A 27,646-nucleotide genomic window follows, 5' to 3' on the forward strand; every position below is an offset into this window, starting at 1 on the left:
CTGCAACGATGAATCATGCTGCATGATTTCATTCTTTTCTTATGCTGCATAGTATTCTATGGTGTATATGTTCCACATTTTTTTTTTTAATCCAGTCCCCCGTTGAAGGTTGATTCCATATCTTTCCTATTGTGAATAGTGCTGTGATAAACATGAGAGTGCAGGTGTCTTTTTGGTTGAACAACCATTTATTTTTCTTTGGGTATATACTCAGTAATGGAATTGCTGGGTCAAATGGCAGTTCTATTTTTAGTTCTTTGAGAAATCTCCAAACTGCTTAACATAGGGGCTGAACTAATTTACAATTCCATCATCAGTGTATGAGTGTTCCTTTTTCTCTGCAACCTTGCCAACATGTTATTTTTTGACTTTTTAATAGTACCCATTCCGACTGGTGTGCGATGGTAACTTGTGATTTTGATTTGCATTTCCCTGATGATTAGTGATAGTGAGCATTTTTTGATAGGCTTGTTGACTGCTTGTATGTCCTCTTTGAGAAGTGTTTGCTCATGTCCTTTGCCCACTTTTTAATGCGGTTGTTTTTTTCTTGTTGATTTGCTTGAGTTTCTTCTAGATTCTCGATATTAGTCCTTTGTCAGATGCAAAGTTTGCAGATATTTTCTCCCATTCTGTAGGTTGTCTGTTTACTGTGTTGGTAATTTCACTGTGCAGAAGTGCTTTAGTTTAATTAGGTTCCACCTGTCAACTTTTGATTTTATTGTATTCCAGAATGATATTTCCTACGTTTTTTTCTAGAATTTTTATAGTTTTGAGATCTTACATTTAAATCCTGAATCCATCTTGAGTTAATTTTTATATATGGTGAAAGATGTAGGGGTCGAGTTTCGTTCTGCATATGGTTAGCCAGTTTCCCCAACACCATTTACTGAATAGGTAGGACTAATCATATTTCAAGTGCTCAGTAGTTATACGTGGCTAGTGGCTGCTATATTGGTTAGCACAATTTTATTTGGCCTAGTTCTTCTACTCTGCAAGAATTTTACTACTTATTAGCTAGAGGTCATTCAGACTTAGGTATTCATATACTAACATATACATAAAATTTAAGGAAAAAAGTATGTTTATAGTTACTTACCTCAGCTACTTGTTTTTAAGATACTCAAAATATATCATGTTTTAGCATTGTAGGTGATGATATAAATTGGCCTGGACTTCATTGGATTTGTGGCTGTGCGCGTGCCACTTTTCTAGTTACATGTATTCTTTAAACATTGATATGTAGCTGAGAAAGGCATCACTCAAAGAAAAGGAAGATGACTTGTACTTGAATTAAAGTCTGACATACCATGGTAGACATATTCTAAATCTCGGTGCCATCAGGAAACTTGTTGATAACTGAAATTAAGAATTTTGGTATTGGCTAGGTGCAGCAGCTCATGCCTGTAATTCCAGCACTTTGGAAGGCCAGAGGGCACACTGTTTGAACTTAGGAGTTCAAGACCAGCCTGAGCAACGTGGCAAAACCCCATCTCTACAAAAAATACAAAAATTGGCTGGACGTGGTGGTGTGCACCTGTAGTCCCAGCTACTTGGGAGGCTGAGGTGGGAGGTCAAGGCTGCAGTGAGCCATGATTGGGCCAGTGCGCTCCAGCCTGGGTGAGAGTGAGACTCGGTCTCAAAAAAAAAAAAAACAACAAAAAAAAAGGAAAACAACAACAAAAATTATGGTATTTGGTGACCAACATTGAGTATGGGGCTATATAAATCCATGAAGAAGAGTTTTGGGACGAATAGTTTGTATTGAGTGAGGGTATGTGAGAGGCAGTGATACCTGAAAAGTGAATTAGCAATTTTTTATGTTCATTTTTTACTTTCCAAATCTTCTTTGGTGAGCCTATACTACTTTTATAATCAGAAATAAACTACCCCCCCCAAATTAATGCAAAAAGTAATTAAATCAAAGCAAGAATAAAACCAAAAAACCAATACCACTAATAGTACACAAAAGTAAAGAGGTTCGAAGACCTGGATTCTAATTCTGGTTCTGTCGTTAACATCTGTGTGATTTTGGATGAGTCAGTTAACCCCTCTGGGTTTCCACCTCTTCATCTATAAAACCAGAAATTAAAGTTGCTTAGATTCTTTAGGTCTTTTTGGTCAGACAGTTGGGTAACACAGTTCCATGATAGCTTTCATGAAAGTCTTTTTGGGAATTTTTAATTTATATTTATATTTTATTTATTTAAGATGGCGTCTTGCTCTGTTGCCCAGGCTGGAGTACAGTGGTGAGATCTTGGCTCACTGCAACCTCTGCCTGGGTTCAAGCAATTCCCTTGCCTCAGCCTCCTGAGTAGCTGGGACTACACATATGTGCCACCATGCCAGGCTAATTTTTGTATTTTTAGTAGAGACGGGGTTTTACCATGTTGGCCAGGCTGGTCTCGAATTCTTGACCTCAAGTGATCTGCCCGACTCTGCCTCCCAAAGTGCTGAGATTACAGGTGTGAACCATAATGCTTGGCCCCTTTTTTGGGAATTCTTTAGACGGAATTAGAGAGTCTAGGAGATTCTCCTAAAATCATTCACATGGCTGGGTACAGTGGCTCACACCTGCAATCTCAGCACTTTGGGAGGCTGAAGTGGGAGGATTGCTTGATCTCAGGAGTTTGAGACTAGTCTGGGCAACATAGCAAGACCCCATCCCTACAAAAAGAATAAAACAAAAAATTAGGTGGACATGGTCGTGTATGCCTCTAGTCTTAGCTATTTGGGAGGCTGAGGTGGGAGGATTACTTGGACCAAGGAGTTTGAGGCTTCAGTGAGCAATGATTATGCCACTGCTCTCCACCCTGGGCAACAAAGCAATAACCTGTCTCAAAAAGAGTCATTCACTGAAAGAATATTTATTAAATACCTGCTAAGTAGCAAGCAGTGCCCTTTGGCAGGAAAGCATTTGGAAGAAATTGTCCTAAGTAGGTGTGTGGGTGAGATGGGGGTGGAAAGAAGCAAAAACATGAGGACAAATAATAGAAATAAAATATTTATGTAATACAGTATAATGTAAAAGGTGCTTCCTGGTTTTGTGTCTCATTTGATGTCATTTTTTATATTGGAGACATGAGGGAGAATATAAGGAAGCAGTTGAGACCATGTGAAAGACAAATAAAGAAGAGGAAGTTACTAAAACCTTGATGGTACTGTAATAAAGCAGTTGGAGTCACCTGAGAAAAGAATATTTGGACTGAATCTGAGAGGAAAATTAAGAAAAAGTGATTGTGTTGAGATGATCAATGTGAGGATGGAATCCTGAAATTAAGTGTTGAGGAAGTATTCTTTGACAGAGTAAATACATACAGCATATACTGTTGGGATTATTACTGGGTTTAAAGATGTTTTGAAAGGTGAAACACTAACTTGTTTAGAAAGGACTAAAAGTACAAATTTGTTAAGACCCTCAAAACATAGATATACTTCTCAGGCTTATATAGCAGTCTCTGAATGCTTTTCAGAAATCATTGGATTGATTTCAAAATGCCTACATCGTTGGCACTGACCCCATCCATTTATCCACACTTTGCACTTCCCTTATTTTTAACCAAGCTTCTGTTCTCCAAACTACTCACCTGAAGAAGCAAAACATCTACTGGTGTTACCGGCAACAATGTTTAGGAGCATTGGAGAAAAAGACAAGAGGAATTTAAGAGAGGCAGGGTAAACAATAATAGTTTTAATTCCAAATCTGATTTCCTACTGGACTGTATCACATTTCTCTTATTTTAAAATGTCTTAACAACTTGAGCTAATGTTTATTTTCACTTTCAAGTAATATGACATTATGGAAATTCAGGCAATGTGTTAAAATACTAGGATACTGGTTTTGTGTTACTTTTCTCGACAGATAACTTTCTCAGATTCTTCCTAAGGCAGGAAATATTCTTGTTAGAGGGCCTGGGTATAGGTGTGGGTTTGAGACAGTTCAGCTGTATTCATGTTATGTGCTGGTCTCATAGGACTACAGGGATGCAGATATAATTATATATAATTCAAGAGGGCAGATATGATTGCATGATACAGTCAAATTAAGTACTGTAAGAGAGATGTGAGTGAGGGGCCCCTGCGGCTCAAAGGATGGGAGAGATCACATCAGGTTCAGGGAATCAGCCAGAAAAGTCTTCATGAAAGAAGTGACATTGGAGAGAACCCTCTAAGAATGGGTGGAGAGAGAGGCTGGAGCGGAAAGGGGCTTTCAAAGTAAACAGACCAGGGTTCAGACATGGGGTTAGCTGAGCCACAGACTGGGACTTAGAGTTTATGCGGGATGGTGGGGAAAAAGGAGGCAGGAAAGCAGAAACAGGATAGGAAAGGAAATGGGAGGGTGGGAAACAGTGGAGTACTGTGGACCACGTGTGTTTTGCAGCTTTATATTCTGGTATAACCCAAATGATTTTGTTGGTAAACACTTGTGATGGGATTTTATATCTAGTGTATATATAATTTAGTATACATTTCAAAATAAGAATACTGGCCTGTATACATAATAGGTATTTATGTATGAATGTGTGTGTAACTGATACCAGAAAAGAGTGCTTCTTTTGGGATTGGTTAGGGAACCTACCATTTGTGCAAATGTTTCTACTTGTGGGCACCATGAAAAAAAAATTGCTCCCTGGTAGAAATGTTTAAAGGATCTCTGTGTTTGTGTTTGTGTGTGTGTGTGTGTGTGTGTGTGTGTGTGTGTGTGTAATGGGGAAAGATAGATGGGTGGGGTGGGGGGAGGAGAAATCAGGAGAGGGGAGGAGAGAAGTGGGAATTGGGAAAAGAGGATCTAGAACTTTAAAATGTGATTAGGGTACATTTTTTTTAGAGGAAATGCCTTTAGGGCACTTCACCATCAAAAACGTTTGTTGTCAGCCAGTGCAGTGGCTCATGCCTATAATCCCAGCACTTTGGGAGGCTGAGGTGGGCGGATCAGCTGAAATCAGGAGTTTGGGACCAGCCTGGCCAACATGGTGAAACCCTGTCTCTACTAAAAATACCAAAATTAGCTGGGCGTAGTTGTTCATGCCTGTAATCCCAGCTACTTGGGAGGTAGAGACAAGAGAATCACTTGAACCCGGGAGGTGGAGGTTACAGTGAGCTGAGATCGTACCACTGCGCTCTAGCCTGGGTGACAGAGGGAGATTCAGTGTCAAAAAAAAAAGTGTTTGTTGTCAGTATATGTACAATGACAAAAACAATAGTGTTAATTCTTATGAATTACTAAAAGTTAAAACACTTGCAGACTTTTATTTTTCTCTACCTTAAAAAAAATCGTGGCTGGCCGGGCGCAGTGGCTCATGCCTGTGATCCTAGCACTTTGGGAGGCCGAGGCAGGAAAATCGCTTGAACCTGGGAGGCAGAGGTTGTGGTGAGCCGAGATTGCACCGTTGCACTTCAGCCTGGGCAACAAGAGTGAAACTCTGTCTCAGAAAAAAACCCCAAAAAACAAACAAAAAATAACCAAACCATGGCTTAGTGCCTGTAGTGCCAGTTACTCTGGAGGCTGAAGCAGGAAAATTGCTTGAGGCCAAGAGTTCGAGACCTGCCCAAGCAACATAGTGAGACCTCCATCTCTAAAATAAATAAAAAATAAAATAAAATAAAATGGAAGAGGGCATTCACATATCTTAATTCATATTGTTGCCAGTATGCTTTTTATTTTTATTTTTTAAAGAGTGTAGCAGTACCAGTTCTTTTGTAAATTAGCTAACAGGCTAAAATTCTTTTATTTATTTATTTATTTATTTATTTGAGACGGAGTCTCACTCTGTCGCCCAGGATGGAATACAGTGGCGCGATCTTGGCTCACTGCAACCTCCGCCTCCTGGGTTGGAACAATTCTCCTGCCTCAGCCTTCCAAGTAGCTGGGATTACAAGTGTCCGCCACCACGACTGGCTAATTTTTGTATTTTTAGTAGAGACAGGGTTTCGCCATGTTGGCCAGGCTGGTCTTGAACTCCTGACCTCAGGTGATACATCCACCTCAGCCTCCCAGAATGTTGGGATTACAGGCGCGCACCACCAAGCCCGGCTCAGGCTAAAGTTCTATAAAAGAAATTGATGTTTCATTTGGATAGAACGTTTACTTTTGTGAAAACAATACAAGTCAAAAAGCTCTTGAAAGAAATGACTGTTGAATTTGAATATATTAATTGCTTCAGAGGTGTTTATTTTTCTTAAAGTGCTGAAAAACTATTTAATTTTAAAATAAGAGTGCTGTTGCATTGTTCCTTAATACAGAAGTATTGTTGAAAGTGCAACCTCTCAGGAAAGATGAGCGAACTTGTTTTTTGTGGGTAGTTCTTTGCTGCTTAGGATTCCTGTAAATTTAAAAGATGTTATTGGCTTATATGTTGTTATTGTGAATTACTAAAATATTAGGCCATAAAAATCTAACTTTGTGGTGCCCTGATAGTGTTTTTTAAATCTGTCCGTATCTTTTGCTAGCTTAAGAAAATTGGGAAGGACTTTGAAAATATACTTGGCCTAGACTTAGAATTTATTGTGTCTGGCCTTCTTGATCTTTTGAGTAGGTTCGGAATACTTCTCTTTGGTTTGAATTATAATTTTATTTCTTGTGGTTCCAAAAGTTATCTGTAACAGCTTCGTTTTTGTCATTGCCTCATTCTTAAGAAGCTGCTTTTTTTGCTTTTGGTTATTTGTAGGGGTTTGACACAGTGTATGCTTAAGATAGATGAAAAAAATATTAATAATAGTGTTCATGTGAGCAAGTTCTTTCTGAAAAAGGAAATGCTTAGACGTCCTTGGTGCACTTCTTTATGCTTGATACTATTCTTTGTGTGTGTGTGTGTGTGTGTGTGTGTGTGTGTCGGGGGGTGGGGGGAGAGAGAGAGAGAGAGAGAGAGAGGTGGATCATATCTATTCTGATGCCTTCAGTTTCCCTTCTCAGGCTTTTTAGTCTGTATCTCCAGGCTAGAATTTTCTCCAGTCCAGACTTGTATTTCTAGCTACTGCTCGGTCCCTTTCACAGGTTTTCTCCCTTTAGGGAGTGGCCCCATCATCTCCGTGGTGGCCTGAGCTTCATTGCTTTGGGCCCTGAGTGTCTCTGCTTCTAATGGCTTGGGAGTTGCTGTTTGTTTTTTTTTTTTTTTTTGGCGGACTCTCACTCTATCACCAGGCTGGAGTGCAGTGGTGTGATCTCGGCTCACTGCAACCTCCGCCTCCCCAGTTCAAGCGATTCTCCTGCCTCCGCCCCCCGCTACAGGCGCGCGCCACCACACCCGGCCAATTTTTGCATTTTTAGTAGAAACAGGGTTTCACCATGTTGGCCAGGCTGGTGTCGAACCCCTGACCTCATGATCCACCCGCCTCGGCCTCCCAAAGTGCTGGGATTACAGGTGTGAACCACCGTGGCTGGCCTCGGGAGCTTTTTGAGTTTGTGCTGCTCTCTCCTTCCCCGATCTCGGCTCTGCTCTTTCCTTTCTTCCTGTCGTGGGAGTGTCAATAGGTCTCTGTCTCTAGCGTGGCCCCTGTGGACCCACCTTTGGGAGCTGCTTCCAGGAGCTGGTAGTGTGCTTCCTTGGCCCTCACAGCAGAAATGGAAGCTCTCGGATCTGAACCTGCCCAGCTTCTCTATAGTGGCACCCTCTTACCTCCTCCAGGTTCACTGCCTGCCATGAATGTGCTGTGTACGTGCACCTACCTCTCTGTGCCCTTTCTGCACGGGCTATTTATTCTCTTGACTGGGAGAGCCCTTCTTCCTCTTGTGATTCTGGCCAACTTCTTTTTGCTCTCTCAAGAGTTGGCTCATATATCACTACCTCTTTGAGGGAGAACTAGGTATCTCCTCGTCATTCCCACTGAGAGCCTTAATCTCCTATAGTACTTACCACACTGATGTCATAATTAGGCAAATATCTATCTTTATGTCTGCGAGTGCATTCTATTTAAAATTGTGACCCCCCTCTCCCCATGTTCCTTTCCTTGCTCTGCTTATTTTTTCTCTTGCACTTGTCCCTTTTCAATATACTGTATGATTTTTTAAAAAAACTTCATTTATATTTTAAAAGTACAGACGAGATCTTGCTATGTTGCCCAGGCTGGTCTTGAACTCCTGGGCTCAGGCGATCTGCCTGCCTCAGCCTCCCAAAGTTCTAGGATGACAGGTGTGAGCCACTGGGCCTGGCCTGTATTATGTTCTTATTTGTAATGTTTATTATCTGTATATCCTGCCCGAGCGTAAACTCCAGCAGGACAGTGATCTTTGTCAGTTTTGTTCCCTGCAGTAGTGTCGGTACCTAGAACAGTGTCTGAGCCCTGGAAAATGCTTAAACTATTGAAGGAACGTGTACTTGTATGTCGAGGGCCCAGCTCGCAGTAGGCACTGGGTAAATTAAACTGATGATGAACAGTTTATTCTGTTAGATTTTCTAGCGGGTGTCTCGCTATGCCCTGTTTTGGTACTTAAAAGTAAATATAATTAAACACTTTTTAAGATTTTTATGCATTCAGATAAAATGTTTTGTTAACAGTCTGGTTTACTCTATTTATTAGTTTCAGATGTCCCAGTCAGCCAGATGTGTTTCATGCCTTCTCGTATTACCCCCCTTTATTGTGTAAACCAAAACCCAACAACTAAATAAATAAATATTTCCCCAAAGGTCGTGTTTTCAGAATACCATCTAAATAGAGGCTAAAATCACTCATGACCCATGGCAACAGTTTGTTGTTGTTGTTGTTTTTTTTTTTTCCGAGATTGAGTCTTGCTCTGTCACCCAGTCTGGAATGCAGTGGCGCGATCTCGGCTCACTGCAACCTCCGCCTCCTGGGTTCAAGCAATTCTTGTGCCTCAACCTCCTGAGTAGCTGAGATTACAGGCATGCGCCACCATGCCTGACTAATTTTGTATTTTTAGTAGAGACGGGGTTTCACCATGTTGGCCAGGCTTGAACTCCTGACCTCAGGTGATCTGCCCACCTCAGCCTCCCAAAGTGCTGGGATTACAGCCATGAGTCACAGTGCTTGGCCTCCATGCCACCAGTTTTCAAACCTTTTTGCTCATATAGGCTTGAAAGAATTTTGTAAAACAATGTATTTTTTGTATTGATTCTGAAAAGTTTTTTTTTCTACATGTTTACATAGTTGCATAGCATGTAATTTCTAGGATATTTTAAAATGTTGACATTTAATAATTAAACTGTTTCATTACTTTTATTTATGTATTTAATGATACTTGTGGACAGCAATTTGTTTCCTACCATCATCTTCAAAAAAATTGAATGAATTCTTTAACTGTTTGCTTATTGAAGTTGTATTTCCATTGTACTCCAGAATTTTGTCAGAAAAAAAGTATTTGTAGACTGGAAAGTCTTATTAACTGTTAACCCTCTCATACTTCTCATACTTTAAAAATATATCATTTTAAAATAAAAAAAGTTAAAATGGCTTGTGACCATGAGGCTCTAAATGTTAATTGAATTCAGAAGTAAACAGAATTTGCCATTGCCATTATCACATAATTCAAACTAATATAAAGGTATTATGTTTTGATAAATGATTGTTAAAAATATTAAATAGTTATTGGAAATGTATCTTGATGAAATGCATAGGACTGTGGCTTTTTTTTTTTTTTAAATTAAAGAAATGAGCTCTTCATACATGGGTGAATATTGATTATTGCCAGAATGGGGATTTAGCATCAATTTCTTTTTTTTTTTTTTGAGATGTGTCTTCCTCTGTTGCCCAGGCTGGAGTGCAGTGGCATGATCTCAGCTCACTGCAACTTCCGCTCCCTGGGTTCAAGCAATTCCCCTGTCTCAAGCTGAGATTACAGGTATCCACTACCACACCCAGCTAATTTTTAAATTTTAAGTAGAGGTGGTGTTACAGCATGTTGGCCAGCTGGTCTCGAACTCTTGACCTCAGGTGATTCATCTGCCTCAGCCTCTCAAAGTGCTGGGATTACAGGTGTGAGCCACCACACCCGGCCAATTCTATTTCATACTCTTCTTTTTTTTATCGTGATAAAGCACTGACAAATCCTAATTATATAAGTAAGAGATAGGAATGGGAAGTGTTCTGTTATTGCAGCATCACTCAATCCTTTGAACTATTTCTGAGTTTTGTGTCAAAAATCAATCTATCACCAAAAATTATTTTTGGTAACAACTGGTTAGATCGTCCTTCAGTATTGTTGAAAGCAGATAAACTACTAGATTTGCAAAAGAATTTGTTTTCCAGTTTTTATTTTCTTAACACTCAAACTGACCCTTTGTTTGGTGACAGAGAATGGAAGTGAGCTGTGCTAAGGTTTGGGACCAGTGAGCAGGTGTGTTTCTCTTTTTAATGTGAGAGAAGGAAGATTTTGAAAGTGAAGCTGAAAAAGGAGAATTTGCAGTGCCATCACAGACAAGATTTCAGGCTGGTAGTTTTAGGATGGAATACATAAAAAAATGGAGTCTTTGGCCAGGCACAGTGGCTTATGCCTGTAATCCCAGCACTTTGAGAGACTGAGAAAGGAGGATCGCTTGAGGCTAGGAGTTTGAGACCAGCCTGTGCAAGAAAATGAGACCCTGTGTCTGCCAAAAATAAAAAAAAAAGCACGGCGTGGTGGCTTGTGCCTGTAGTCCCAGCTTCTTGGGAGGTTGAGGTGGGAGGATCCCTTGAGCTCAGGAGTTCGAGGCTGCATTGAACTATGATCACTGTACTGCACTTCAGCCTGGGTAACAGAGTGAGACCCCACCTGTTTTTTTTTGAGACTGGATCTCGCTCTGTTGCCTAGGCTGGAGTGCAGTGGCATGATCTCGGCTCACTGCAGCCTCTGCCTCCCAGATTCAAGCAATTTTCCCACCTCCGCCTCCCGAGTAGCTGGGATTATAGGCATACCAACACACCTGGCTAATTTTTGTAGTTTAGTAGAGATGGGGTTTCACCACGTTAGCCAGGCTGGTTCCGAACTCCTGATCTCCCATGATCCACCCTCCTTGGCCTCCCAAAGTGCTGGGATTACACAGGCATGAACCACTGCACCATGAACCACTGCACCTGGCCGAGACCCCAACTCTTAAGAAGAAGAACATTGAGACTGTGGAAATGGATTTCCTTAAAATTATCTGTGGAGTAAGATTGGTAAAAGGTTGGTAATTGTTGATCCTGGGTGGAGAGTATGTGAAGGTTTATTATACTGTCCTTTCTACTTTTGAGTATATTTTAATATTTATGTTACAAAAAGGAAAAACAAAGCAAAAATTCTTTGTGGATAGTTTCACCATGTATGCATTCAAATTTGAGTAGTGACCTTTGGCGGCACTAACACCATTAGTCTGAGTGTTAACAAAATAAGGCATTCTTTTAGGTTGAACTAGATGAAATTTCCAATATTTGACCATCTTGATGTATAAAATTGGCACTTGCATATGGTTTAACCTAATCTTTTATTGCATATATTGGTTCTTCCCTCTCCATCAGTTTCATTTCACTAACTGGGACTCAACTTGATGGCTCAGGGAGAATTTTTTTTTAGGTTCTCCCATTCTCAGAGATATCCTTTTCAGTTAAGATTTGTTGAAAAGAATTTTAGTTTGTTGTCAGTATGGTGTTAGGTGCTATATAGACTGAATTAAACAGGCAGCCACTTCTTAACCCTGAAGAGTTAAGTTATGTTTTGTTCAGTGTCTATTCTAAGTGTGGACAAACAAATCAGTTCATTTAGCAAGGGCCAAGTGAACGGAACTAGAATGTTTGGGGACAGGCAGGTGAAGCTTTCACCTGAATGGTACCTGAGAAGTTGGCTTTATTTATTTATTTATTTTTACTATAAATGTGTGAGGTAGGAAAACAAGGCTGCCCAGCTCATGGCAGTTCTGAGGATGATCCTTGAGGGCTGATATCGGCCTCCAGTCTTCGCTGAGGAGAAAAGCACCCTCCCTCCCCAACCCACAGCACCATGGGAGAGAGGCCCTGGAAGTTGGCTTTATATAGAAGTTAATCTTCCAAAGACCTCAGAGTGTATCTCTGTGTGTTTTCATCTTTATTATGAAACCTGGAAATAACAGACTGGAGATAGGTATTGTTCTTAATGATTTTTTTCTTTCTTTTTTTTTTGAAACAGTCTCTCACTCTGTCACCCATGGTTTAGTGCAGTGGCATGATCTCAGCTCACTGCAACCTCCTTCTCCTGGATTCAAGCATTTCTCATGCCTCAGACTCTCAAGTAGCTGGGACTACAGGCGTGGACCACCATACCTGGCTAATTTTGTTTTTGTATTTTTAGTACAAGATGGGGTTTCTCTATATTGGCCAGGCTGCTTTTGAACTCCTGGCCTCAAGTGATCTGCCTGCCTCAGGCTCCCAAAATGCTGAGATTACAGGCATGAGCCACTGTACCTGGCCAATTTTTTCTTTATTGGGAAGGAGATTGGCATCTAGAGAAGTTAAGTGACTTAATCTCCTCTCAGGGTAAGTCAGCATTGGAGCCAGGTTCTCATGGTTTCTCAGTATGTACTTCATATCCTAGATCAGTGGTTCTCAAAGCATGCTTTGGGGATCCCCAGAGGTTCCTGAGACCTTTTCAGGGGTCTGTGAGGTCAAAACAAATTTTATAGTAATACTAAGACATGATATGTTTTTCCCTCTCTCATGAATATACTGTGTTTTCCAGAATCTACATTACCGTTGCAAGAAATTGAAGCAAAAGTGGGTTTTGGGAATCCAGTTGCTTTATATTAAGCCAGACATTAAAGAGATGTATAAAAGTGTAACCTGGTGCCACTTTTCTCACTCATTTTTTTGAGGAAAATGTAGTTTAAAAAAAATTTACAATTGTATTGAAATGAATTAATACATATTAAAATTTTTCCCATTTTTAATTTTAAAGTGGTAAATGTTGGTAGATATAATCCATATTTTTTTTTTTTTTTTTTTTTGAGACGGAGTCTTGCTCTGTCACCCAGGCTGGAGTGCAGTGGCCAGATCTCAGCTCACTGCAAGCTCCGCCTCCCGGGTTCACGCCATTCTCCTGCCTCAGCCTCCCGAGTAGCTGGGACTACAGGCGCCCGCCACCTCGCCCGGCTAGTTTTTTTGTATTTTTTAGTAGAGACGGGGTTTCACCGTGTTAGCCAGGATGGTCTCGATCTCCTGACCTCGTGATCCGCCCGTCTCGGCCTCCCAAAGTGCTGGGATTACAGGCTTGAGCCACCGCGCCCGGCCCTATAATCCATATTTTTAAAAAGTTCTTTGAGATCCTCAATAATTGTGAAACTAAAAGTTTCAATGAGACCTCTGGGTTTCAGTTTCATCATTCTCAAAAAGAGGCCAGATGTTAGGTTGTAGAGGACCACAAGTTGTCATTCGATGTGTCCCAAGTCATCTGAAAATAGTCTGTTTTCAGTTCTACAGGATAGATATCCACATCATAAAAACCTTTATTCAATTTGCCCTTCTTTGGTTTCCTTATATGTAGTTTCAGCAGGTAACCAAGTATTAACTGAAGCTAAGCTGTGTCATTTTTATTTCCCCATTTGAAGTGGGAAAGCAACCTCAAGTGAATATTTGAAGGATCTCCAAGCTGAATTGTTTGTCCATGTTTTGCGTAAGAGCAATGTCAGTTGGATTTCATTGTTTCTTTCATGGATTTTTGGATTTGTAGTTTCAGTATACATTTAAATATTTTTTATATATATATATATATTTAAATTTTTTTCTCTTAAAAGGGGCCATGCTAATCCTCTCTGTATCATTCCAATTTTAGTATATGTGCTGCTTCAGTGTATGTTTTTATTAAGAGCTTTTTCAGTAGGATTCTGTATTGTATAGATAAGAGACCCTTAACGTTATGGCTGCCTTACACTTTTCTTTGAAAAGGTTTAAGAACCTTTCTTAAAATTAATATTTGCATTTATTTGGCAATTAAGTTTTATAGGTAATGGATCTAATTTATTTTTCCCTTTTTTTTCTTATTTCCTCTTCCCCTCTCCTTCCCATCTCCTTTCTCCATTACTGCTTTTTTCCTCTCCTTCCCTCCCCTCTTTTAATTGCCAATATGACCTTGGGTGAAATACTTAGTCTCTATGTATCTTGGATTCTCCATTTGTAATGTGTGATGTTGTGAAATAATTTCTGTAAACCACATAGAACATTACCTGGCTCATTATCAAGGCTCAGTAAATGTTAGCTGCAATTTTTGTTGTTATCATTAAAGCAGGTTGGCAGTTCCTGGAATGTATTGAGTACTCAATAAATGGTGGTTATTTATATTATTTAATATTACCATTTTGCACATTTGCTTTTAGATGGTCTATTGTGTTTGGCTGAGGCAGATGTGTAGTAGGTGTAGTAGTAGTATTATATGCTGTCTTGATTTTTTAATGATAATGGGTTTCTTTTTTATGAAATGGTGCAGATGCTGATACTCCATGGCTGTAATCCAAATATTTTTTTTTTTTTTTGAGACGGAGTCTCACGCTGTCGCCCAGGCCAGAGTGCAGTGGCCGGATCTCAGCTCACTACAAGCTCCGCCTCCCGGGTTCACGCCATTCTCCGGCCTCAGCCTCCCGAGTAGCTGGGACTACAGGCGCTGCCACCTCGCCCGGCTATTTTTTGTATTTCTTAGTAGAGACGGGGTTTCACCATGTTAGCCAGGATGGTCTCGATCTCCTGACCTCGTGATCCGCCCATCTCGGCCTCCCAAAGTGCTGGGATTACAGGCTTGAGCCACCGCGCCCGGCCAATCCAAATATTTAGTAGGTATTGTGGCCTTTATAAGCATACTCCCGAGAACAGCCCATGAATTAAATGGGAGGTGTGGAGATTTGGTCCTTGTAAATCACCGTTTAGAAATGGAGATGTATTGGATTCATATTTCGTGTTTAGTAAAGTCATAAAACAGACTGTACTACTTTACAGTCTAAGTGATTCATCTTGTTCTTAGTTTTCAGCTGTTAGTGGACACTAGTCAGGTATAATAAAGCAACTTCTTATTCAGTTGTTTGTGTTAAATATATGATCTTTTTTTTTGAGACGGAGTCTGTTTCTGTCATTTCAGGCTGAGTGCAGGCTGATCTCGCTCACTGCAAGCTCCACCTCCTGTTCACGATTCTCCCTTCAGCCTGAAAGTGCTGGGACTACAGGCGCCTCAGCCACTCACGCCTCCGCTGGTTTTTATTTTTAGTAGAGAGGGTTTCACCATGTTAGCCAGGGATGGTCTCACTCTGACCTCGCGGATCCACCTCACTGCCTCCCAAAGTGCTGGGATTACAGGCTGAGCCACTGCCGCAAACAGACTTAGCTGTGAATGTCATGAATAAGTAATTTATAGATTATTTTATGATTACTAATTGTTAATGGATCTAAAGGCTCTTAAAATTCTAAGGATAGAAGAACAGTGACCACCAGTAGTATGAGTTCTGTGTGCTGGTAATACACCTACATAGTAGGGCATTGAATGCCTAAGAACTGCTAACCATTGATTGATTAATATAACTATTACTTGGGTGGATAGTAGAGTCTGATTTAGAAGTCAGAGTATGGTATGTGATATTTGAACTGATTCAGCAGGGATTTGAAGTCTCCTTATTAAAGGATATGTTGTTAATAATATAAACTTTAGTGGAAGGAGGAGTGGTCTTTTTGTAGCCTATAGGATATGTACTTGAATATGGTCTCTGTTACTGAAATATATGTAATTTTGAGCAAATCCTTTATCTTTGGTGAATTTGGGTTTTTCAGTTGCAAAGTAAGTATCAAACCTAGCCAGTCTAGCTCACTGGGTTGGTAGGGTCATTACATGAAATAACTCATTTTGATCCAGTGTTGTGCCTTCCACGAGAACAACAACAACAAAAAGCAAAAGGCGGGAAAAAAGAAGAAATAATACATTTTGAGAATGCTTGAAAACCTTGAGCATTATACAGGTTTAAGTTAGCATTCTTCCTACTTTCAAATGTGAGGGCATCGTTTGTGGAATATTCTGACTCCAGCTTGTGTTAATGCTTTTACTTTTTTTGTTGTTGTTTAGGTTTATCAATGACATATATAAGATTTGAGTATCATAATCCTCTATTTTTATGGCCATTAATTGAAATGAAGAATGTGTGTATTCAAGTTTGAATATATAGACATGCATACAATAGCAGTGCTGTTCATGACACTGTAGTTAAGCATTTGTCAGAGTTTCCACTGTAAACTTCCCTTTGAATGTTTTTTCATTTTAGCTTGGCTTTCCTGTGGGTTAAAATTATAGGGCCTGAATATTTTTGGATGGAAACTTTTTCCTTCTTTTTAATAGGGAATGAATGCATGCTATTAAAAAAAACTATCTTTTCTTACATTTTTAAAACATTTTATCATAAAAGTTTTAAAAGCCACTTCTAGGCAGCTTTTTTCTTTAAATCATTGTGTTAAATGTTGTGACTTCATCCCTATAAACAGTTTTTCTTTACCTTTGTAGTTTTTCCTCTAAAAATTGTCAGTCTTCGATGTATTATCTAAATGAGAGATTATAAATAATTTTTGTAAACTAATTGTAAGATATAAAAAACAGTCATATATTGATAAAAATATATGGATACCCATCCCAAGTTAAGAAAAGGTAAACTGCCTAGAATTTATAAGATTCCTTAGACTTTCCTCACTAAAATTGTTCATTGGTCTTTGATTTAAGTATTTGTAAAGTGTGTTGGAAACAGGCCAGGACTTAGACTGCCCCTTTATATCCAGAACACCCCCTTCTACTGGGTGTCATGTGGTACGTGTGTTCTGGTTTCACGTGACCGGATTGGGTGGCTTCGTGATCCAAGACCATCCAATCTATAGGCAAGGCATAATGTGGCCCAGAGCTTCTACCCAACAGAGATGAGAGTGAAGTGGTGTTCCAGCAGAACCTTTCTCTAGGGAAGTTTGAATTTGAGAAAGAGTTGTCGAAGGCAGGAATAGATGCTGAAAGACCCAAGAAAAAGAAGCAAAGAAGTGATAAGCTATGTTGATAGGGCAGGGAGGGTGAGGTGTGGGTTGATCTGCCTTGATCATCGCTTAAATTACTGTTGATCATTCACTTATATTACTGTTGTCAGGGCCACCTCCATGTCTCATGTCTCTCAGCAACATTGGACACTTGTCCAATTTTGTGGAAATTTTCCTTGTGGAAACATGCTCTTCTTTGGCTTCTGTGACCCTGCTCAGGTTTTCCTTTTGCCTCTGGCTGTTTCTTCTCATTCTTTTAGCTGGCTCTTCCTCCTCTACTCAACTTGTAAGTGTTGGGTTTGTTCAGAGCTCCTTCTGCTTCACTTTCTGCACCCTTGCCATAGGTGAGTTCATCCGTCCTATTGGCTTTAAGACCACTTATATATTACCATTTATATATGGTTGGTGCCCCCATTTCTTTTCTTACTTTTTTTCCTCCCAAATATGACATTTCTTTTGCTTTTCTTATTTTATTTTATTTTTTTTTTGAGATGGGGTCTCACTGTCTTGCCCAGGCTGGAGTGCAGTGGTGCAGTTGTGGTTCACTGCAGCCTCAACCTCCCTGGGTTAAAGCCATCCTCCCATCTCAGTCTCCCAAGTAACAGGAGCATGCCACCACGCCCAGCTGAGGTGCCCACGTTTCTATCCCCACCTCACCCTTTTCAGACTTTTGTCTTGTATATACAATACATCTCCATGTATATGTCTTATAAACATCTCTAATGTAACACTTGTCAGTGAAACACTTGATTTCCCCTACCAAACTATTTCTTCCCTCTTTTACCTGCTGACTCCGCTGTTCACCCAGGTGCTCAAACCAGACAACCCGGCTCCCACCCACTGAACATGGAGAAGTGGGGCAAGTGCCAAGAGTCACCTTTGACCCCTCTCTGTCTTAGTCACTTTTCACCTGTGTACTCTCCCCCCAGAGTAGTTTCTATCAGCAAGCACAATTGATTTCTACCAATTCTTTCTACAGTAAATTATCTCTAATTTGTCCACTTTGTCTCCAGTCCTTATCATGATTCTATAACAGTTGCCTCCTGTGTAGCTGTAGTCTCCTAACTGGTGTCCCTGTTTCTTATCTTGCCTCTTTTCCATTCATTCAACTCATAGTGACCAGAGTGATCTTTTTAACAACACAAAGCATATTCATATTTCTCCCTCAGGTTTTAATAATACAAACCATATGCGTACTCCAACTTTAGTACTATCATGATTCTTTACTGAATCTGGAATTAAATCCAGGTTCCTTCTCTTTACCTTTCACTATTTTCTTTTCACCTTGGCTTTTCTATTGCAGTTTTTCTGAAATCACTAATTAGAATTTAATGTTAAAGTCAAATGCATGTGGTTTAAAACTCCCAAGTTTCTAAAAACTTTAACAGACTTGATTTTCTCTCTCCATCTCATCCCCCTTTCCTGTTACTCTTTTTCATTTAATAAAATCCACACCAAAACCAAATTACAATTAGCCCTGTCCCAGCCTCTTGAGTCTGATTGCATCAGACATTTCTCAGACTTCCTAGAGAGCTGTTTTGGTTGTTTCATTAGCATTTAGAGGCATTTCTTTAAAATTACAGAAGGTTTTACTCTTGTATATCTTTAGTACACTGTTAGCACTGGAAAATGTCTCAGAGCTTTACTTCATTTTTGCAGGCACTTCATCTTGGTTCTCTGTCTCTTTCTATGCTGAGTTTTCTGCCTCATTGTTGAGTTTTATCTTGTCTCTAGCTGCCCCATGGTTCCATTTTTAATCTTCTATTCTTAGTTTTCCACTTACTCAGTCATTGAGCTATTTGTTCCTTTGATTTCAACTTACACCTTTATGGGAAAACTCTGGAATCTCTACCGTTTAATTTAGCCCCTTGTTTCCAGTTCTATTTCCAGTCTTTTTCTCCTTTGGAGTTACCTCACATTCCATTGTTGCCACTACAGTTCATGAACTTCCTTGACTAACTTCTCTGATTATTTCATTTTTACCGACAGTATCATCATTCTCCCAACCTGGAAACATTAGTAATCTTTGACTGTCTTTCTTTTGTGTTATATCTAATGTAATTTTAAAAATCCCTTTGTTTCTTACCTTCTGGTATCTCAGTCTTCTTTTTTTTCTCTTCTTCCACGGCCATCAGCTTCGTATAAGCCCTCATAACTCTTCATGCTTGGTTCGATGACATTGTTTTTGGCTAATTTGATTGCCTCCCATCAACCCCCTCCCCCAAACCCTTCTCATTATGTTTGCTCCTGTCCAACATTTCTATGTGGTCAGCCACATGAAACCCAGGTTACCCTGCAGTTTGTAAAGTCCTTGCTGGCCAGGTATGTCTTCATTCCTCCCTCTCGTTTCCCACTCTTTCTAGTCACCTGTCTTCTATGCCCTAGACATGCGTCTCTTATAATTTCTTCCGTAATGTGCTCACTCTCACCTCCATGCTGTTCTTACCTAAAATATCTTCTACCTTTCCTTTGTTTATTCCTTGTTTTATTCATGCTTCTTTTTGGTCCCATCACTAGCTGAAAGCAGTTCAACCTAACTGACTTTCTTCTTGACCTTAGGCTGTGCTGGTGATAATACAGGTTTGAACTCTCAGTTAGACTCCAAATCGTATGCGAGTTCAACAAATGTCAGGTGTTCAGAACAAAATGAAACGACCAAACCTCTGTGTCATTACATTTTCCTGAACAGTAAATGAAATCCAAACAAAGAAGGCTGAAGTCTTAAAGTAAGCCAGCTTTAGTGCAAAGGAGAAGGCTGGAAGGTTAGAGAAGGCTTCGAATCATCTTTTGAGAGACTTAACACTAATGTGAAGGGGTTCTTTATTTTATTTTATTTTTTGAGACGGAGATTCACTCTTGTCGCCCAGGCTGGAGTGCAATGGTGTGATCTCAGCTCACTGCAACGTCCGCCTCCTGGATTCAACCAATTCTCCTGCCTCAGCCTCCCGAGTAGCTGGGATTACAGGTGCCCGTCACCATGCCTGACTGATTTTTGTAGTTTTAGTAGAGATGGGGTTTCACCATGTTGGCCAGGTTGGTCTCGAACATCTGACCTCAGGTGATCCACCTTCCTTGGCCTCCCACAATGCTGGGATGACAGGCACGAGCCACTGTGCCCAGCCTGAGAGGGCTTTTAAATATTAACAGAAATAACAGGCCAACTGGAGAATCTTTCTAACCCTTGGTAGTTGCATTTTGCTTGGTGCAAAGAGGAGATAGATGACAGAATGCTTGTCTGCCTCAATCTATGTTAAGGAGTCTGTTAGGAAGATTAACCCTTCCAGATGGTCCTCCAGTGTGTGTTGTAGGTGTTAGATGAAAACAAAAATGATCAGTAGTGAGAAGCCAGCTCTCATTAGTCTTTAGCAGAGGTGGGATAGTGTACAGGTACCAGGTTGTGGAGGTCTGAAGCTCAGCAGGGCCCGCTTTCCAGCTGTGTGATGGTGGGCAAGTTACTAAATATCTTTGGGTCAATTTTTTATATGTAAAAATAAGGTTGGTAATACCTACCTCACAGCGTTGTAGAGAAGGTTAAAGGAGTTAATACATGTAAACTCCTTAGAACAGTGGCTGCCACAGAGTAAGTGCTTACTAAGTTTTTACTATTATGTATACATGATATGACTGGGAAAAGATGACTCATTCAAGATTTTCAGAAAGAACCATTTATTGTGAAACAGGAAATGGCTCTTTAGAATGTGTTATCTTTTTCTAATACTTGACCTGTCTTCAGTGACTCTTGTTTATTTTGGATTATTCATTCATTAATTAACAAGTATATTTTGACATTGTTTATAGTCAAGATCCTAAAAGAGTATACTGTCTGTAGGAGATCATGGTATTTTCAATAGAGGATAGATTCTGAAAAATTGTTAGAGTTGTATGAATGAGGTTCTTCTGGCCCATCTGGGTCTATGAACAATCTAGACATAAGACATCTGGTTTTATCAGAAATTTGAAACATACACATTTTTATGTGTACTCTCCATTCCCAAAGAGAGCCTGGTGCGTGTTTTTGCAGATTTATGTAATATGAGAGTTTCTGGAATCTAGATGAATGTCATTCAGAGTGGTCTCTCTTGAACTTGCCCCACTTGGTTTTTTTCAAAGAAGTGTTGTCATCTGCATGCTATGCTTGTCTTTGGACTTCAGGGTGGTGTAAGAAATGGCTCAGAAGCTATTGCTTGGTCACTTTTGTAATATCAGGGTGCATTAATGGTACAAGCAAGCGATGTGAATTGTCAAAATTTCAGAATTAGACATTTTCTCTTTTTATTAGGATGCTTTAATTTTTTTTTTTTTTGTAGAGACAGGGGTCTTTCTGTGTTGATCTTCCCACCTCAGCCTCTCAAAGTGCTGGGATTATAGGTGTGAGCCATTGTGCTCAGCCACTTTTTTTTTTTTTTTTTTTTTAAATCTGTTGATAAAGGCTTGCTTTATGAGCCTGTGAAAGTAGATTAGATGTCAGTAGAGTCTTCAGATAATTTGCTTGTTTTATGCTGGAAATTCCTATTAAAATTATGCAATTGGATGAAGCCATTTTGTTATTGTTACTATGAAGTGTTTTTTAATAATATAAATATGTTCTTCCTAGAGATAATCCCTTAACCCTTTAGCAGACAGGATAATCAACCACCACATTATCAGAGGGCAAGTCAGGTTTTTTTTTTTTTTTAAAGTATGGAAAAGTTGTGAGTGCAGAGTGTGATTGTGGAATACTGTGTGCCTTGGGAGTTGGAAGTGGGCTATAAGTAGGGAGGTAGGAGGCCGGACGCAGGGGCTCACGCTTGTAATCCCAGCACTTTGGGAGGTCCAGGCGGCAGGATCCCTTGAGCCCAGCAGTTCAAGACCACTGTGGGTAACATAGTGAAACACTATGTTTACAAAAACTACAAAAATTAGCTAGGTGTGGTGGTGCATGCCTGTAGTCCCAGCCACTTGGGAGGCTGAAGTGGGAGGATTGCTTCAGCCAGTGAGGTTGAGGCTACAGTGTGCTGTGACTGTGCCACTGCACTCTGGCGTGGGTGACAGAGTGAGACCTTGTCTCAAAAAAAGTAGGGGTGGTGGGGAGGTAGGAGATGAAGAGGACAAAAATCATTGTTTATTCTTTATAATCCTACTGCCACATTTGTCTGTCCAAATAAGTGGAGCGGAAGTATTTCATTTTGGTGTAAAATTATTCCTTCTGGTTCTTTGTAGTGAAGTTGTTTCTACATGTTAGCCATTGACCCAGAATAATAAAACTGAATATAATCCAGCCTCGGTTCTCTTATAGGTAAAATGGGAATATTAACATGTATTAGGCAGGATTTTTGTAAGATTTTAATGAGAGGACATAATGAAGGACCTAAGCTGGAGGTCCATTTCCTTGTCAGGTGCTTTATTCTTTTCTGTCTTTCAACTTGGTCCATGAGATTTAGATACTTTAATTGTATTTTTTGCTGTTATTAATATGTGCAAATCTTGCTTCCACCTGGACTGTGCTTTTTTTGAGAGTAGATCCATTTGTTTTCATTCTTTACAATATATGCTCTTATAATATCTTCTTGTACCTTTTTTTGTAATGTAAAATGTTTTAACTTTTATATTTATCTATATGGTCATTTAATTAGGGTTTCTCTCCATTTGGTCTGTAAGCTTCATGAAGGCTAAGAACATGAAGTTTGGTTTTGCTTCATAATGTATATTTATAGCCTAGACTAGTGCATGGAATGTAAAAAGTCTTCTGTAAATATTTGTGGAATGAGTGAATGAATGATTGGGTTAAACATGGTAGATTCTAAACAAATTCGTGTTGTGGGAAGGTTGAAATCACCTATCATATCCCTTCCAGACTTAGTCTGAACCCTTCTAGGAGGCAATTAAAAGTTTGCAAAATTTTAGTTAAGACCTTAGATCTCTAAATAACAGAGTGTGTGGGGAAAAGAAAGGTTTATAAATACTTTGAAGTGGTTTAGTATTTTATGTTATTTTAGTGGGGGGTTAATACTGTTTATTTTGAATATGTTGTAAAGAACTCTAAGTGTTAAGTTACTATTATTACTTTTAGTATGTATAAGTATTAATATTTGTGAGTATGATACTAATTTAAAATGTTGACTCCAAGGACAAAGCTGTCAAACATTGCTTGCTTATTTCCTTTGCACACTTAGCATAAACCTGATTATATAAGAGGAAGCCTTGATGTGTGAGACCCAAGTGTGTCCTTATTTTGGCAGTGCTCATCCAGATTGTTGCAGTCTTCATAAATTCTTGCTTCTCTGTCCCAAATGCTCTGTTTGTCATTCATTCTTCCATCCAAATGCTAACTCTCTTCACCCTTCAGTATTTTGACATGTTGCCGATGCATGTACTGACAGCTGACTCATTTCACCTATTGAGTCAGCATCTTACCTTTCCTCTAATCAAGTTACAACTTTATTTGAAGTTATTTCACTGGGTATTAGTAGGTCAAGCTCAATATTATTTTCTTCAAATATGCTTTACACAACCAGACATACCAAAAAGGGAGGGGAGATCTATATGTATCAACAATTTATATTGTTCATTTTTGAAAAACCACAAAAACCTGGCATTGTGTTTTACACAATGCCTAGAATATGGAAAATATTCAATAAACATTCTATGTCTCAAACACTTGAGCTATCACTGTGACAGAGCTACTGTTTCTAGGCTCATCTTGTAAAAGATACTAAAGCTCCAGTGGTGCTTTTTAACAACAACATTAATTGAGCAGCTAAAGTTTACTGACCACCAAATGTGTCCCAGATACTCTTCTATGTGTTTTTATTTTTATGTACTCACTTAATGCTTAAGTAAAGTCTGTGGGGTAGATGCTGTTATTATCCCCTCATTTATAGATGAGGAGACTAAGGGCCAGAGACTCACCTAAGCTTTCCCAGCTAGGAAATGGCAAAGCTGACCTTGGACTCCAGGCAGTCTAACTCTGTAGCCCATCGTCTTAGCTGTCACACTATACTGCCCAAAATTGCCCAGCTGGAGCCTGATTGGAACCCAGGTCCCCCGATTTCAAAGTCCGGGTGTGTGTGACCCTAAGGACAACCTCAATCATCTGGAAGAATGCAGAATGGGCTTACATTTTTCTTTCAAGTTCCCAATTATGCTGAAAGAAATTGAATTCATTTGACATCTTAAACATTTCTGTGATGTGTTTCCAGAATTATAACTGACAGACTTTTGAGATAGTGGACCTAGTTGCCGAGCTTAGTTTTAACTTTATTATACTTATTAAGGCCAACTCTTATTTCTCATATGTGATCTGGCTCCTTGAGTGGAAGATAGAGTTATATAATATGTTTTCTGAAAGGGAAAGTAATTTTCAGTATAATCTGAAGAGAAAATGTTTGTACTACCCCGTGGCACGTTTAGCTAAACTCTGGGTTGCAATATTAGACATAGAATGCTGAATTATATCAAGATTGAGAAAAAGACTGTGCTTAGAATTGCACTGTAGGCATGCATATCTTTAGGTTTCAGTGACTGTCTTACCCTTGGAGATGGATGTTTTGTGGCCAGGAAACCAGCAGCATAGAAGGAACATGTTGTAAATAGTGTTTTTTCTTTTTGTTGAGATGGAGCCTCGCTCTGTTGCCCAGGCTGGAGTGCAGTGGCCCGATCTCGGCTCACTGCAAACTCCACCTCCCGGTTCACGCCATTTTCCTGCCTCAGCTTCTGGAGTAGCTGGGACTACAGGCGCCCACCACCATGCCCGGCTAATTTTTTGTGGTTTTAGTAGAGAAGGGGCTTCACTGTGTTAGCCAAGTTGGTCTCAATCTCCTAACCTCGTGATCTGCCCGCCTCGGCCTCTCAAAGTGCTGGGATTACAGGCGTGAGCCATCGCACCTGGCCAATAGTCTTTTTAAATACTTTTCTGTTCCGAAAGTGTTAAGCTGCCCAGACATGTTTGCTGTCCTTTTTAAACTCTCTGCATTACTATTCTCCAAGTTTTTATTTTGGAGTCATATACTCAAAACTGTACATAACCGTATACACACATACATGCATAAGTACACACTTGGAAGTTTCTCCGTCTTTATTGTTTTATGCTTGAATAATTTTGCTTTTATACACACTAGGAAATAAAGCTTTGAAATGGGTTTCATGTCTCTTGGCATGGTATTTCAGATTTGAATTTTGGTTTTCCTCAACTCTTTTATGTGGGCTTACATTTGTATTTAACTATAATAATTAAGTAGTGTCCTTTGTATGAAGCATGGGAGAGCTTCACAATTAGGGACTGTGTACTACATGCCTGTGTACTCCATGCCATCCCTGGATTTTACTGCCGAGATTATGACTTTAATTATAAATGTACACTCTGTATTACTCTTGGGATTAGAAGCTATTCCACTGTACTCAGTCCTGTGTCAATCTCAGGAGCTTAAGCTCTCATACTTTAAAACTCCCAACAGAGGTTCAAAAATAGCATCTCTAAGCTGGCATTGCAACATTGGATTAACTCTTGCTGTTGTTGTTTTTTGTTTTTTTTTTTTTATTTTTAAAACTTTTTTTTAAGTTTCATGATGACTTTGATCAACTATAAATTATAAATTAACAGATAAGTGGACTGTTAAAATAGCTGCAGGTTCATTTTATTCTGAAATAATTGGCGTTGACGTTAATCTTCAAAACAAATGGAAAGTAGATAGGCCATTTTATCCTTGAAATGCTTGAAAATAGTGTCTTCTTTTATTGCCATTTTTTTTGGCCGGGTTTGGAAGAGGGGAGGTCAATTGAATGTTATGTGCTTGCTGAAAATCTTTAGTTCCATTAACTTATTTCCTTACCTTATAAGCGTGGCATAAATAAAAAATAATCTTTTTTCTTGAAGATTTTTGTTTCTCATACTTCTGAACCTGACTGAAAATTGGGCTTCAGTGATGCTGACTCTCAGGCACATCCTGGAAGTTTGTTCCATAATTCCTTTTTATCAAATTATGCTTTTATGATTTGCTCCTTGTCTTAAAAGACAAGTGCAGAAGAGAAGACAAGTTATGGTTATTTCAGAGTTCTAAATAGACGGCCTTTGTTTAATTCAAGTTTGATATTACTAGAATAAAATTTTAACAAAAAATTAATGTTTCTTTAAAAAAATTTTTTTTTGAAACGGGGTCTTATTGTGTCACCTAGGCTGTAGTGCAGTGGTGTGATCATGGCTCACTGCAACTTCTGCCTCCTGGGCTCAAGCCATCCTCCAACCTCAGCCTCCTAAGTAGCTGAGACTGCAGGCCTGGCTAATCTTTTGTTAGTTGTTTTTTTGTTTGTTTGTTTGTTTTTTTGGTAGAGATGGAGTTTTACCATGTTGCCCAGGTTGGTCTCGAACTCTTTGACTCAAGTGATCCTTCTGCCTCAGCCTTCCAAAGTGCTGGGATTACAGGCGTGAGCCACCATGCCTGGTTAAAAATTTAATGTTTCTAGAAACACTTCAGAATACATTTAAAACATTTTTTAAAAATAATTTTGAAGATGTGCCAGAAATAGCAAATATAAGTATTTCTGCACAGAAGATAGTTTTAATAAGTTATGAAATAGGAAATCGATTCCATACAGTATTTATAGATACTTGATAAATATTTGTCAAATGAATGATGACTTTTTTGTGGAAAGCACTTTCCACCCTAGAAGTGATTTTTCGTTTAATCTTTACTCAACCCTGTGAAGTACATTTTCTTCTTCTTTTTTTTTTTTGAGGCAGAGTCTCTGTCACCCAGGATGGAGTGCGGTGGCACAATTTCAGCTCACTGTAACCTCTGCCTCCCGGGTTTGAGTGATTCTCCTGCCTCAGCCTCCCAAGTAGTTGGGACTACAGGCACACGCCACCACGCCTGGCTAATTTTTATATTTTTAGTAAAGATGGGGTCTCACCATGTTGGCCAGGCTGGTCTCGAACTCCTGACCTCGGGTGATCTGCCTGCCTTGGCCTTCCAAAGTGCTGGGATTACAGGCGTGAGCCACTGCACCCAGCCAAAGTTATTTACATGCAATTTTACATGCAAGGAAACTAATGCTCAGAGAAGTAAGTGGCTCGTCCATTGTCATTAAACAGGAAAAGTGTGATTCTAATTCAGAACCAGATTCCAGGCCAAAGTCTTCACTGTGTCTCACAAGACCCAGGATGATCTTCTGCAGCTGCTTGTCCTTTCTTCTGTCCTTTTCTTCCCCACTTTCCACTCCAGCTCCAGCCACATTCACTTCTTTGCTGATCGTCCGATTCACCAGCATGCGCCTTCTTCCTGCCAGAGTACCTTGCACTTGCCATTTCCCGCCTTGGACCCTCTTTCCCAGACAGCCTCGGCTGACTACCCCACTTCCTTCAAGTATTTGCTCAAATGTCATCTTCCAGGTGAACACTCTGTTTAACGTTGTACCCTTCAACCCCAGTGTGCCTAGTCCCCCTTGCCCTGCACATTATCATTCCCCATAGTATACACATTATACCATGTTTATTATTTTTAGTTTCTATTATTTGCCTCTTCCTGCTAGAATGTAAAGCTCAGGACTTTTGTCTCCTCTTCGTTATATTATCACAGTAGTCCCTGGCTGTTGGTGGGTGTTCAACGAATATTTGGCGAATCAGTGAATGATAGAGTGAGTGAATGAAGAGAGGAGCCCATGCCCTTTGCACTAGACCTTCCCATTTTTCATTTATAAATGATAAATGACAAATTTTTCAGGTTATTTTGCTATAGAGGGCATTTCCAAATTATAC

The 27,646-nt window shown here is 39.6% G+C and overlaps 1 protein-coding gene, 1 non-coding gene and 1 pseudogene across 7 annotated transcripts in view; 1 reads left to right on the plus strand and 2 right to left on the minus strand.

Moving 5' to 3' along the window:
* The window catches only part of PPP2R5E (protein phosphatase 2 regulatory subunit B'epsilon), a 172,401-nt gene that overhangs the window by 51,818 nt on the left and 92,937 nt on the right, over window positions 1–27,646 (plus strand). The window lies entirely within an intron of this gene.
* Window positions 11,778–11,919, minus strand: LOC116276237. Its single transcript, XR_004185666.1, has one exon.
* On the minus strand, window positions 13,641–13,728 carry LOC116276051 (annotated as a pseudogene).

This window comes from Papio anubis, chromosome 7 (assembly GCF_008728515.1).
Source record: "Papio anubis isolate 15944 chromosome 7, Panubis1.0, whole genome shotgun sequence".
Classification (NCBI taxonomy): domain Eukaryota; kingdom Metazoa; phylum Chordata; class Mammalia; order Primates; family Cercopithecidae; genus Papio; species Papio anubis.